This window comes from Eschrichtius robustus, chromosome 6, assembly GCF_028021215.1.
Source record: "Eschrichtius robustus isolate mEscRob2 chromosome 6, mEscRob2.pri, whole genome shotgun sequence".
NCBI classification, from domain to species: domain Eukaryota; kingdom Metazoa; phylum Chordata; class Mammalia; order Artiodactyla; family Eschrichtiidae; genus Eschrichtius; species Eschrichtius robustus.
Window position 1 is genome coordinate 139,447,048 of NC_090829.1, and position 14,815 is coordinate 139,461,862.

At 40.1% G+C, this 14,815-nt stretch overlaps 1 protein-coding gene across 6 annotated transcripts in view; it reads left to right on the plus strand.

The window, feature by feature from the left end:
- The window catches only part of DYRK1A (dual specificity tyrosine phosphorylation regulated kinase 1A), a 150,185-nt gene that overhangs the window by 6,206 nt on the left and 129,164 nt on the right, over positions 1 to 14,815 (plus strand). The gene's annotated exons all lie outside the window — the stretch shown is intronic.

Here is a 14,815-nt window from a genome sequence, read left to right on the forward strand (position 1 = left end):
AGAGATAGCAGTTGAAGAAGCATAACTGTGGAGAGAGTATTGGCCTGTGAGATGGTGCCAGGCAGAGCCTCCTGAGTCAGGCAGGTCTGGAATCTCAGGTCCTGCCACTCACTGGCAGTGTGGACTTAAGGCACAGTGATTTTGCTAAGTATCAGTTTCTTCATCTGTAAAATGGGGTTGATGGTACTTACCATGGGGTTCTTGTGAAGACTGAGATAGCACACATACATTTTTTAATAGCTTTCTCCCTCTTTTCCTCTTCTTCATTGATACTCATCCTTATGGTCTCAGCATAAATGCTACTTCTTCAGAGGCCTTCCCCCAAACCCCAGTCTAAGTAAGATTCCTTGGCCATGCATTCTTACAGACTCTGCTTTTTTTGACAGCCATTACTAAAAGTTGCTATACAGTTATTCATATGTACGCATAAGTACACTTATTCATTTACTGTCTGTCTCTCCCTCTCTCCACTAACCTGTAAGGTCCATCTGGACAGGAATAATTCTGTAACTCCAGTGCCTGGCACATAACAGGTGTAGCTAAATGTACATGTACATGGGACGATGGAATGAGGAACCTGTGTGCCAAATCCTGCCTGAGCACCACTCCTTAGTTGTGCAACCTTGGGCAAAGTAGCTTCCGAGCTTTAGTGTCCTGTGTCCAAATGTGCAGAGCACCCGCTGCCTTGCCCGGGATTTTGAGAATGGGAAATGAGATACTGTAATGAGGTGTTCCGCAAAAAGTGTAAAATGCTATATAAATGTAAGTTGGTACAGTAGCAATAATTTCAGTAGTGAGATTACCCAAGAATTTATAATTAGAGTTTCAGCCTTCCTGAGTTGGTAAGTAGCTGTTTTGTAATATTTATTAGTAACTTAATCTTTCTATATGCATTAGTTAGAGCACAAGATTGGACCTATGTTTGGACTAAATACAGTGGCTTAAACAAGGAGTTTACTTCTCTCTCATGTAAGTAGTCTAAGGCTGATGTGGTGGCTCCAAGATATAGGGGAGCTTGGTTCCTTCTGACTTGTTTTCCTGTGCTTAAGGGGGCACCATTTCCTATACAGTTGAGGACAGCTCCTCTCCACATGCACAGTCCAGGAACAGGATGTGGGGAGAGAACATCCCCTCTTTAAAGACAGACCTGGAAGTTGCATATGGGACTTTTGTTCACACCCATTGGTCAGAACTTAGGTGGCCGCATGTAGCTGCAAAGGAGGCTGGGATATGTGGTCTTCAGTAGGTGGCTGTTTGGCTGAAAATCTGTTTCTACTGAAAGAAGAGAATGGGGGGCGGGCGATTATGAAACATTGCCTGTCACACTTTCAAATGTTTTGGGAGAAACTTACAGAAATGAACTTTGAAAAGACAACTTATTGCACTAATTAATAAGTTTATATTCCATATTTGCTCATTACTCTTTTGAACTATGGTATACAAATTGAAATAGACCATCAGTATATATATGTATATAGAATATATACATATGTAGTCAGATTAGAAAAATTGTAACTACTAGTAGTGAAGGAATTTTGGGTCACATTATTTTACTGACGGTATTTTCTGATAGAAACATGATTCTTGATTGCTGTGACTATTGCAGTAAACAGTATTTGAAATATAAGCTCTTGGATTTAGTTTTAGCAGTCCCCTTGACCGTTTTGTGTGTATTTGTGCTCACATCCTCAGCAAGCAATACTAGGATATTGTGATTCAGTATCGCAATATCTTGTTAGGTTTTCAATAAATGTTTGAATCACTGAAGTTGCAAGGAGGATGATAGCAGTGATATTTAAACATTTACCGTCCAGTATCTTCCTCTTTATTTCATGGGTTTGACGAAAGAGGAAGGTCTAGGATTCTTTGAACTAGCGTATAATTAGGTCAAGTAGAGACCTGAGGAACTAATGGGTCTCAAACAGTTTTCAGGATAACTTGTCAAAGTTGTGGGATTCCCAAACTCCGATACTTCTCTTTCTGTAGGTATGGGTGACACTCTAGAATCCCCTTTCTTAATTTGGACTCTGGGTAATCCTGATGCAGTAGAAACATTTTGAGAAACATTGACATAGTTCGTCTCTCATTTTAGAGAAGGAAAGGGGTGCAGAGAAAATAAATGACTAACCAGTGCCTCAGAATAAGGAGGTCTGGGGGACTAGCACATGTTTTCCTGACTCTTGGTTCTTTGTTCTTTCTACAGAAGAGGGGACAGAGAATAGAGTACAACTGCATTTTTGATTTTATAGGAAGATCTGTTGTTTTCAAATATGTTGCTATTTATGTGTGAGCTCATTGGTAGTGAATGGTTGGCTCACTTACCTGTCGTCTTAGCCTCTTAGAAGAATAGCCTGAGTTGGTCAAATAAGTATTTAAAGGTGGGAAGTTGAGGTTTTCAATCAGGTATAGTTAGTGTCGGTGCTGTAGTGGGTAGTGTAGTGTATCTTCAGCGTTAGGGTAGATGACAGGTAGGTTTTGACCTGGCATGTTTAGAAGGAACAAAGGGAGGTCATGTCCTCAAATTATTACTTTCCTTTTCTTCTGGTTTGCTTGCAGTTCTCACTGTTGAATTCATTCCTTTAGATTAAGGTAAGAGCTGGATTCCCTAATTTAAAGTGGAAATATTCCCAGAGGAATATCCTTTATCTGTTATCAGGTTAACACTTTATTTTTATCATTTAGCTGGCTGTCATTGTAAACATTGGAGAGTAGCACCTGCACTAATAAGAGAGCTTTTTGGGACGGGGAGGGAAGGGTAGGGCACATGTGCCCTTGCCCAAGGAAAATGAAGGGCATGTTTGAGAAATGTCTGCTTGTGGTGCAGTCCTGGAAGGGTTCAGGGAGGCTTCTCTGGTGGCTGGAGGTTGGTAGCATTAGACTGGCACTTGCTGGCCTTCTGTTGCTAAGAGTGTCCGTAATGGGACTGTGGATAATTTTGCTGAGGACCACTGGGCTTGATGGAATATGGAGTCATTGGAGTAGGAGTGTTCTCTTTTTCTTAGTGTTTTTTCATCTGTTTAGGGCTCCTATTTGAGCAGTCTTATATCAGACATAAAAGGTATCATTTTGATCTAGAGAATTTTAGTTCTTAACAATCAACAAGTTATGTATTTTCACGATTAAAAAAAAAAAAGATCCAGCCCGGTAGAATGGTGTCACCCCCCACCCCCCTGTGCTCCATAAGTAATAGCTATTTAGTTTTTCCTACTAGAAATTTTCTATACATACAAATGTACAACTGTATATGTAAACATTTAGTATATACACGTCTGTTACAAAGCTGTATATTTAGTGCAATCCTGATTTTTTTTTAGTGTGACATTGTGTGTGTGTGTGTGTGTGTGTATCCACTCTGTGTACTTAAAATCAAAAGCAAATGGGATCATGCTAAACACACAAGTTTTGCAACTTAAGCTTCTTGATTATCTTAGAAATATTCCCACATCAGGTGGTGGAGTTTCCCTGTTTTTTTAACGGATGGGAAGTGTTCCATGTTATGGATGCAGCACAATTGAGTCAGTCTCCATTAAAGAGCATTTAAATATTTTTTCCCTATTTTTGCTATTTTTAAACAATGCTGCAGTGTACATCCTTGTACATGTAACTTTCCTGTGAGCGTTAGCCAGAGAGTATATATTAATAAGGGAAATTGCTGGTTCACCAGGTACGTGTACATTTGAATACGTATTGCCAAATTGTTTTCCAAGAAGTAGCACCAATTCATACTTCATCAGCAGTGTCTGAGAGTGTATAGTTTTCCAAATCTCACCAACACTGGTGTTACCGAAGTTTTAAATCTTTGTCAATTTAATAGGTGAATAGTGAAGTCTAGTTGTTTGAATTTCCATTTCTTTATGAGTGAATTTGAGCATCTTACATTGTACTGTAAGTCTTGTACTTTAAATAACAAAGTATTCGTTCTTTGTTGTTTAGTTAAAATTGTTCTGTGATTTTCCTGTATTTATTTATTCTGTTGAATGAGAAACTGTTTTGATAAATTGTAAATGCTTATAAATAAATTGTAAATGCTTATAATTGTAAATGCTTGGATAAATTGTAAAAGGGGATTCTTGTTCCTCTTCAACTGAGGAAACATTTGCCTGTCCTCTGTATAAGATATGTGAATTACGGTGGTAGAAACTTTGACTACAGAAGTGAATAAGGTTTGGTGACCTGTGCTGTTAGTGTTGAGATAGTTGTGTGTATACAGGCAAAATTAGCACAGGTAAGACCATGGCTGCTAACAATTAGAGGTATTGCCATACAGAGAACTAACTAGAAGAACACGGGGAAGTCAGACAGATCTGGGGATTTGAGCATGCCTTGTGGAGGAGGAGGGATGGGAGCTTGGTCTCGAAGAATGGATGGGCTTTTCACAGTAGAACCAGGGGAAGTGACAGTCGGCTGGAAGAAGTCATATGGGCACCTGTGGTGGGTGTGCCTGGAGTATAAGAGTGTGTGTGTGTGTGTGTGTGTGTGTGTGTGTGTGTGTGTTATGTTGGGGGAGGGATAGGAACAATTGCAGTGAGAAATGAGAGTTATGGGTCTTAAAAGGAATTTGAATTTGGGGCAGTTGAAGGTTTTTCATCAGGGCGATGCTGGCAGATCCATGGGTTAGGGAGATGACAGCCTTTTGAAAGGCTCATTCTAGGTGTACAGGCATGAGGAATAAGAGAGGGAAAAACAAGACAGAGGGAGAGCCAAGTTAGGAACATCTTGAGTTCTTAATTATTTAATTTTCAACAGAACAAAGTGAATATTTCTGGATTCAAATAGCAATGTGACCCAGGTTTTGGAGATAGAAAGGAGAGAATTCAGCTTTGGTGGCAGTATAGTAAAGGTCATAAGGAGTTGAATGACTGGCTTAATGGGACAGTTGAGAATACTTCCTAGTAAGGTCCTGAAGGAGCTGTGGAAGAACAGAAGATAGAATTATTATTGTAGTTCAAACCTTCCATTAGTGACAGGTGGAAATAATTTATAGCACCATTAAAAATGAGCTAAAAAATGGGGCAGTGGGAGAAGGCAGTGTTAGAAGCTGTGATTCTAGAAAGGGAAAGGTTGTATCACAGTTCATGGTTTGAAAAGTATAGAGTAGTTAAACATGTGAGAATTTAATCTATTCTGAGTGTCTTAGTATTTTCCTGAAAAATACCATATTTATTCTGTTTATGTTCACATATGTTCTTATTGGGAGACCAATCATCTAAAAAGCATTTATCTTGTGAGGCAGATAGAGCTATTTATTGAGTACCTACTAGTGCCAAACATGGCACTAGGGCCTGGGAATCAATGCTGAAATAAAACCCTCACCGTATGTGCCATCATGGAAGTTAGTTGTAGTGGGGGATCTTTAATAGCCTGCTCCTAATCCAGAGTAGGCTTAAGGACGCAGTCTAGAGTACACATGAATTTTCATTAAAGGGAACACAGTCTATGAAATTGAGTAATGTTTGATGTTGCTTTTTTTTTTTTTTTTTTTAAATTTATTTATTTATGGCTGTGTTGGGTCTTCGTTTCTGTGCGAGGGCCTTCTCTAGTTGTGGCAAGCGGGGACCACTCTTCATCGCGGTGCGCGGGCCTCTCACTATCGCGGCCTCTCTTGTCGCGGGCACAGGCTCCAGACGCGCAGGCTCAGCAATTATGGCTCACGGGCCCAGCCGCTCCGCGGCATGTGGGATCCTCCTAGACCAGGGCTCGAACCCGTGTCCCCTGCATTGACAGGCGGACTCTCAACCACTGCGCCACCAGGGAAGCCCCTGATGTTGCTTTTTGAAGGTCAAAATTTTTGTCTCCTTTTAAGAGTCCCTTTGACAGTTAATTTTAGGTTAAAGTTTATTTGGATATAAGTAGGACTGCTGTCTTTAAGACAAATACTGTCTGCTGAAAAATTTGTTCTGATTTGATCGTTTCCCTTTGAAAAAGAACAGCTGTCATCACAGTGGTGTGTTTTACTTCACCTTTACATCAAACACATTTATTTTTGAGAGACATTACTATGGTACAAAAGACTGTTTCATTAAAGTTTTCCAAAAGAGCAATGGTAAGAAAATTATGACGATCTCAGCATATTTTGCCATCTAATTTCAATTTTTGAATTTCCCTGTAGTGGTTCTGTGGTACAGTTCAAAATGTCAGTAATGCTAGGTAAATTTACCTAAGAATTGGCCTGAAGGCCCACAGCTACTCAGCAGTACTGGAGTCAGCTCTGCAAAGGGAGGAAATTGAAGACAGAAGTCTTAGGATTCATGGGAGATGTTTGGAAGAAGGCTGTTTGCTGAATAAGATAAAGATACGGACATCTGAAGTAAAGGATGTGGGCATATAGGGAAGGTCAAGGAATAAAATTCAATAGAATGGATAGAAATGGAGAGACTTGAACAAATGGATGAACAGGAATTCTCAGTTCTTTAAAAAAAAAACAAACCTCTTTAATGATTTATTGTGACTTCTAGGGGAAAGACTAGACTAGTCATAGCACTCCCTACCTGGATGATCTGGCTTCAGCTGACTTAAGCCGTCTTGTCTCCCATGTCTTTGCATGTCTGCTTCCTGGGCCAGCCATCATCCCTTCTTTCTTTTAGTTAACTTCTTTTCCTCCTTCATTTTCAGTTCAGATATTACTTTGTTAGGGAAAGCAGACCCCTGTCCTAGTCACCTCTTCTTTTTTAATGTCTCATGTCTCCCTGTACTTTCCTTTCACAATGCTTATCACAGGTGGTAATTTTTTTAGTGCTTGTTTTATTAATACCCTCCAGAGAGCAGGAGCAGTGGTGTTTTGCTCCCCCTTGCATTCTAAGAGATCGGCAAGCGTTTGGCGTGTGGTGAGTACCAAGTAAACATTTGTTGAATGCATCAGTGAACTACGTTTTGGTCTTTACTAGTTGGTCTCAAGGACCAAATGATTACATAAGGGGAATGTACATTTGGAGTAAGAGTTGGACAGGGAATATGGGAGCCTTGAAGAAGAAGAAAAATGTGAATCCTGTCTTTTTAAAGATAAGCTTGGAAAACTCTATGTAGCCAGTAAAAAGACAAGTTATTTACTCATGGATTAATTTAATAAGTGCATATGAAATACCTACTAGTTGTTAGAAGTTCAGTGTTGGTATTACGGAGTTGAAAGATTGTGTCTTCTCTATTAAAGGAGTACCTAATTTTATTAGTTTATTGAAACACATACAGTTCTTAGTTTCATTTGGAATGGTTTTAAATTGTGGAGGGAATCAGGCTGGATGTTCTTTATGATTTTTAGCCAACAAAGTGAGTTTCATTCAACAATTGTATCTGGAATGTCAATCCAGCATTTGCAGTAGCTCTCGGGTTCACATTTAAAATAAGCTCTAGCTTTGGCGTCATTTAAAAAGTGATAGAAGGGACTTCCCTGGTGGCGCAGTGGTTAAGAATCCACCTGCCAGTGCAGGGGACATGGGTTCGATCCCTGATCCAGGAAGGTCCCACGTGCCGCAGAGCACCTAAGCCCGTGTGCCACAACTACTGAGCCTGCTTTCTAGAGCCCACAAGCCACAACTACTGAGCCCATGTGCCACAACTACTGAGGCTTCATGCTCTGCAACAAGAGAAGCCGCCGCAATGAGAAGCCCGTGCGCCGCAATGAAGAGTAGCCCCCGCTCGCCACAACTAGAGAAAGCCCGTGCACAGCAATGAAGACCCAATGCAGCCAAAAAAAAAAAAAAAAAAAAAAAGTGAAGAAAGTGGTTTGGATGCATTTTGGCGTTACTTTTTCTTCACATTTGGACAACAGAACAAGAAGAATGATTGAGGGAAAGTTCGTCGTACGGATGGATTTTCAAAAGAATTGAGTCTTGTAGTTAGAAAATTACTGAAGCTTTTGATCTTGTCAGGTGAATGATCTTTTTAAAAGCTTAGAAGGGACTTGTTTTAAAGTAGTTCTGAAACTTTTCTCAGGGACTAGTTTCTGTAGTAAATATTTAGAAAAGCAAATATTCAGATTTCATTTTTTGGCTCTTTGCCTGGCCCCTTGCCAGGCCCTTGGGACATAGTTGTGAGTTAGGTGGACATACGTGGTCCCGTTCATGGCCATGAAGCCCTTCAGTGTGGTTGGAGTTCGCTGTAGAGAACCCTAAAGGAGACGTGGCTTGATGCTTCCATCATCCAGCTGTCCATTTGTCCATGTGTTTATGTATTCCTTGAACTTAGTTCTGGTGGCAACATGTTAAGACTACTTTATTGTTGCTTCATCTCTGATAACAAAGGGGCTAAGGGGGATAACATTTATAATACCAATGTAAAATAGAAACTTGGATCTTCAGCTTGTTGGCATTGGCAGATTCTTTTTAAAAAAGAGATGTTCATGTAAATCAGTGAGTTTCTCTTGTTAAAAAATAAACTAATAATGGTAACATTATTAAATAATGCTAATATTGATTGCCTTCTATGGGCCAGACTCTACATATTCATTATTAGTTATTTTAATATTATCAGCAGCCCTAGAAGGTGGTGGATAGTATCTGTTTATAAGTTAGAAAACTGAGATGCAGGGAAGTAAATTTGCTTAAGGTTAATCATAGTAGATTGCTTATGCTGCTTCCAGATAATAAAAAACCCAGTGAACAGTTACAGGCCCTAAAGTTAAACATTCAGATAGGAAAGAAAAAGGAACATAGAGCTTCTATAACCCATTAATTGAAGAAATAGATAAAAGTTCTGGTATGCTGGGATTGATGCTTTGTGCTACTGGTTCATTAGTCTTTCAGATAATTAACCAGAACATCTAATAGCTTTCTATGTTTGGGGAATTCTTTACCTTAAGAAGCTTGGTGGGAGGTAGATGTCTTCCATTATGAAAGCCAGTTGCTCACTTTCTCTGCATTTTTTGGGGGTTAGGATGCAATCATATGACCTGGGACCTCCATTCCACTACCTCAGAAGCCAGTGATTTGCAGAAGCAGGCACTTTGCAAAGTCTGTGTTCTGCAGTGCAAGGGGGATGGCAGCTGCGGCTCTTCTGGAGGCAGTCAGTGACAGATCCAGTTGTAGCATTTAGTTCCAGGGTCAGTGGTATCTCTACAAATCACAGGGACCGAATCCTGTGTTGTCTCCACTGGACCAGATCTGTGGTTTGAATTTTCGGTGTTCTTGGTTATGTAGCCTTCCAGCCTGGCCCTCCTGGGGTTTTCTGTGAGTTGCCTAATACACTTTAATAACTTCCTTTACAGTTTCAACAAAGCTAGAGTTAGTTTCTTTTGTTTGCAACTAAAAACCTTTACTCAGATGTTGGTAATTACGGCAATAGACAATTCTAAGGAACTCTCTATGGTCAGGGTTACCTGTATCTAGATTAGAATTTACTAAGTAGAAGAGTTCACAATATATATTAAGTGAAATACTCGTAAAACACTTTGCTTATTGATTTAATGCATTTGCTGAATTTGAGTGCCTTTTCTAGGCCAGGATATGTTCTAGGTGTTGGAGATACAGGAGTGACAGTGTAGGTAAGATCCCTGTACTCACAGAGCTTACGTTCTATTGTGAAATGTAGAATAAGCAAGAAAGCAAGTAACATAATTGACCAAGAGTGATACATATCATGTACATATCATGATAAAAATAAAGACAGGATAATGTGATAATGATGTGTGTGTGTATGTTTAGGAGTTGTATCTTATAAAACATTTACTTTAAAATTGGTGTCAGGAGTCATGACTTCTGTTTTTGACTGTGGGGCAGTAACATTCTGAATTTACCCTCCCACCATAAACAGCTAGGAAACTGGACAAAATACATGGAACAACTGTTTTCAGATATTAAACAATAGGCAGTGCAGAACCACATTCCCTAACAGATGGGAAGCAAACGAGGAGGTCCTGTGATGGTGCAGCTTTCTGCCTGGAGGCAGATCTCAGTGTGGGGAAGGAGATCCCCAAAAAAGCCAGTGAGTTGAGGAAAGAGAGATTGGGGTTGGGGGAGGCCAGAATGGTTCTGATTTGAGGAGCAGAGTTCTGGAAAGAAGGGACTTATGCTGAGAGTTATGCAGAGAAAGAGTTCCATAAATCTTCTTAGTGGTCCCCTTAAATGTTGACTGAATGCCAATCTGTGGTGCGTGTGTAGGGTACAGTTTCATGAAGGAAACATTTCTGGGGAAGGAATCCACTGGGACGCTGTAAGCAGAACAATTTTCTGAGCTCACCCAGGGCTGGAAAATATTTGAGTACTTTATAGCCAAAATAGAAAGATCTCATTATATGCTGTGTTGATTGAGAATCCAAAAGGGTCATGTCTTAATGGGGCTAAACTAGTCCTAAAATAAAGGTTACTCTAGATATGTTTGAAAAAAATCTTAGGAACACGCCTTAAAAGGGGCAAACTACAATTGACACTTGAACAACACGGTTTGAACTGTGCAGGTCCACTTAATTACGTGGATTTTTTTCAGTACTCCAGTACTACATGATTTGCAGTTGGCTGAATCCATGGACGCAGAACTGCAGATATGGATGACTGGCTGTGAATTTATACTTGGAGATTTGACTGTGTGGGGGGGTCAGCACCTCTAACCCCTCTGTTGTTCAAGGGTCACCTGTAATTTGAAAGTAATGTAATTGCCAGTCATTGCAAAGGCCAATACTCTTTAAAGAAACGTAAAGAAACCCAACACTCAACAGTGTAAAATGTCTAGCATCCAATCAAAAATTACTAGACGTGTGAAGACGTAGGTTAATGTGACTTATAATTAGGATATCAGTAAATTGAAACCAACCTAGAGCTGACATGTTAGAATTAACAGGCAAGGACATGAAAGCAGTTAATGTATTCCATATGTTCAAAAAGTTAGAAATTATGAAAGGTATAAAAAGATCCAAATAAAACTTTTAGAGGTGAAAACTAATGTGTGGAATGAAAAATATACAGGATGGCATTAATGGCAGATTAGACATGGCAGAAGAGAAGATTAGTGAGTTTGAAGACAGAAGAGAAAACTCAGGAGAAACAGAAATGATAGAGACAATGGAATTAGCAGGCAAGGTTATTAAAAAATGGCTACAATAAAATGCAGAGTCAAATGTCAAATCACTGTGTTGTACATCTAAAACTAATATTTTATGTCAAATGTATCTCAATAAAAAATACAAATAAAACACAGGGTCAGATTGTGGTTAATGTTGACATCTTGGTACATGAGTTTTGCTTAAAAAGAGCAATTGTGACTGCTACCTGAAGTTGGCTTGATGTGTAGTTAAGAGTAGTTGCAAATCATTATTTCAGCAAAGCACCAGGATATGCGGAAAAACTTTATTGTGTAACAGAGTGTTTGTTATTTCTTGATATGTAACAATATTACCATAAAGTTAGAAACTTAAAAACAAGTACATTTATGGCCTCACAGTTTCTGTAGGTCAGATGTCTGAGCACAGCTTAGCTTAATTAGCTGGGTCTCAGAGGGCTCTGGTCAAGTTATTGATGGGGCTTTGGGCTCATCTAAGGTGTAACTGGGGAAGGTCTCCTCTAAGCTCATATGATTGTTGGTAGAATTCAGTACCCTGTTCAGTGTTGGATTGAGGGCCTCAGTTTCTTGCTACCTATTGGCAGACATCTGCCCTCAGTTCATTGCTGTGTGGTCCTTTCCAGCATGGCCACTACTTTCTCAAAGACAGTGAAGGAGTGAGTTTACACACTAGACAGATATACAGTCTCATGTATCATAACCACAGAAGTGACATCCCTTCACATTTCCTGTATTCTCTTGGTTAAAAGCAAGTCATAGGTCTTGGTTCAAAGGAAGGGTCTGTCGGAGGGCATGAACAGCAGGAGGCTGTGTTGTGGGAGCCATCTTAGAGTCTGTCCATTACAGAGAGTAGAGTGTAGTGGTAAAGAAATGCTGTACATTTGATTGGATGCCATACATTTTTGTACATTCCCTGGAGTCTGATCTAGATATCTGGCTTTGAATCCTAGCCCTGCCTTTTCCCAGCCATAAAAACTTCTCTGAGCCTCAGTTTCCCTGTGGGGATAATATACGCCTACTGTTTATAGCGTTGTGAAGAGTAATAGAATGCTTGTAAAGCACTTAGGACTCCATCCTACTAACTCCTAGTCATCTTCCCCATCCCAGTTGAGATGTCTGTGTTCAGGGAAACCTTCCCCGACTCCTTCCAGTCTAGGTTAGGTTTCAAAACACCTTGAACTTTTCCTTATCACTGCTTCACACTGTTCCACCTGAACTTGATACCTGTTCGGTTTATTTATTTTTGTATCTGTTTTCTTTAGACTGAGCTGCTTAAGAGCAGGAGTTGCATCTGCTTTGTTCACTGCTGTCTCTTCAGGGCCTAGCATAGAATCGTAGAAGGGCCTGGTGTATAGAAAACGCCATAAATGTTTGCTGAATAATTGAAAGAATGAGGTTAAACTGCATGCACTGCTTCTTTGAAATGGCATTTTTAGTGTTACCATACTGTGTTTTTCCAAGTACTGGAGCAGTTAGTCTAAAAGATACTCCCTCTGTTTCTAGGATGGTCAGGATCTAGCATGGGAGACTGAGGCATAATAGTCTTAAAACTGTGATTGAAGAGGTTTGCAGAGTGGATGCTAAAAAGTGGTAAAAAAAAAAAACAAGCTGACAGTATGAGGATACAGTAGTAAAAATCAGTCCTAGTGGATTAGAAGTAGGGTACACAGTAGGGAGTTTCTCTTGCTGTAAATGTGCTCTGCAGATCACTCCATGGTGTGGTATGAAGGAAATAAGCTTGGAGAAAATTACCTTCTTGGAGATTCACAGTACACATTAGCATATTATAGGAAACCTGTTAACATAGTAAGGGCAATCTTTATTAAGCTTGCTGTGAATACTTTATAAACACACACATATCACAACCTAGTAAGGTATTATTTTCAAATAACTGATGATAAAAATTACGTTTAGAGGTGGAGTAGTTTTCCCTAGTGGTTGGTGAGATAGGATTCAAACCAGGTTCGGCCCTCACTCTTAGTTATTACTTGTATTGCTTCTGTGGAATATGTTTTAGCAAATATTAATTTCATGAGAGCAGGAATCTTGTACCTTTTTGAAAAAATTTATTTTTTGGCTGCATTGGTTTTCGTTGCTGCGCGCAGGCTTTCTCTAGTTGTGAGTGGGGGTTACTCTTCATTGCGGTGCACGGACTTCTCATTGCGGTGGCTTGTCTTGTTGCGGAGCACGGGCTCTAGGCACGTGGGCTTCAGTAGTTGCGGCACACGGGCTCAGTAGTTGTGGCTCTCAGGCTCTAGAGCGTGGGCTCTGTAGTTGTGGCGCACGGGCTTAGTTGCTCCGCGGAACGTGGGATCTTCACGGACCAGGGATTGAACCCGTGTCCCCTGCATTGGCAGGCGGATTGTTAACCGCTGCGCCACCAGGGAAGTCTCAGAACCTTGTACATTTTGTTCGTCATGTATCTAGGACTAGTATCTTGCTTATCCCTTAATACATGGCTGAATGAAGGGTTTCTGGTATTTTAAACTGTATCTCAGCTTCCCAAGTTGAAGTCCATGTAAAACTTGAAGAGAGTTTTGTGGATAGCAGCTGGTATAATCCAATCAGTGGATTACAACAGAAAGTAATTTTGTGTTTCCACTTTGCAGTGATGGAGTAGTTATGTCCCTAAAGAAGAAACATCTATGTAGTCTTTGACTCCTTGTAACTTCCTCTCAGTTACTTTTGAATTTACTCTATTACCCAGCCCTCTTGAGTTTTGTTTCTGAAATAGTCTTCAATTAAGCTCTTTCTTTACATTATTGTTAATGACCTCTCTACAGATCAGATCTTTAGTTTCTTTTTGCTTACTGCAGTAATTTTTTTTAAGAATTAATTTTCAGTTTTAATATGCATATAATCAAACTTGAATACTACCGAAAGGCTTGTGATGAAAAAAACCTGTCCCCAGGCACACCCTTCATTACTCTAGTCCTGCTCCGGAGAGCAGTGCTTCCCGAACTTTTCCACCTCAGAGTCTGTATGGGCAAAATAGAAGAGGCTGTTTGGGTGTCCTGAGGTCTTTAGGGGATCTTGGCACTTCTGGAACATTAGTGGCACTGTGTGCCATGTACACTAGCTGGCAAGCTCTGCCCCGTAGGTAATCACTTTTTCCTCAACTCTTAGCTGTTTCTTCTGCTGTTTATCTATTTCTAAATTAAAGTTGCTTATCAGTTAGGATGCTTTTGGATGGTAATACTGAGACCACGACCCAAACTGGCTTCAGTGTAAATCACAGTTGGAAGTCCAGAGGTAGGGTGGGTTCTAGGGCAATTGGTTTTGTGGCACAATAATGTCTTCAGGAACCCAGTTTTCTATCTCCCCCTTTAGTCATTGGCCGGCTACATCCTCAAATTAATAAGATGGCTGCAGCAGTTTCAGGAGTTGTACCCAGATCCAGCAGTGTCCAGAGAAAGAAAATTATTTTTCTTGTAGCTGTATAAGAATATGGAAACTTTGCCTAGAAACTCCGGCAGACTTACCTCCTGGGTTATATGCCTGTTTCTGAAAGACTCACTAGAAAGGGAAATGGAATTACATTTAGACCAATTAGGCACACGCCTGGAACTGAGCGCCTTCCCTGAGAACATGCCTAAAGGGATGGGTGTGCAAATCGGTTCTGGACAAAATCAGCTTCTGCTAGAAAGGAAGAAGGGGGAGAGTGGAGGCTGGGTAGGTAACTCTGACCCTAATTTGGTATTTGACTTAAAATTTAAGATATTATCTATTGACTTTCTGTTAAGGTAGATGAATATTTAACTTTAAACCACCTGTGTTATATGTCTTCTCCCATCTGTCCATTATAGTTTTATATATATATATTCTTTCT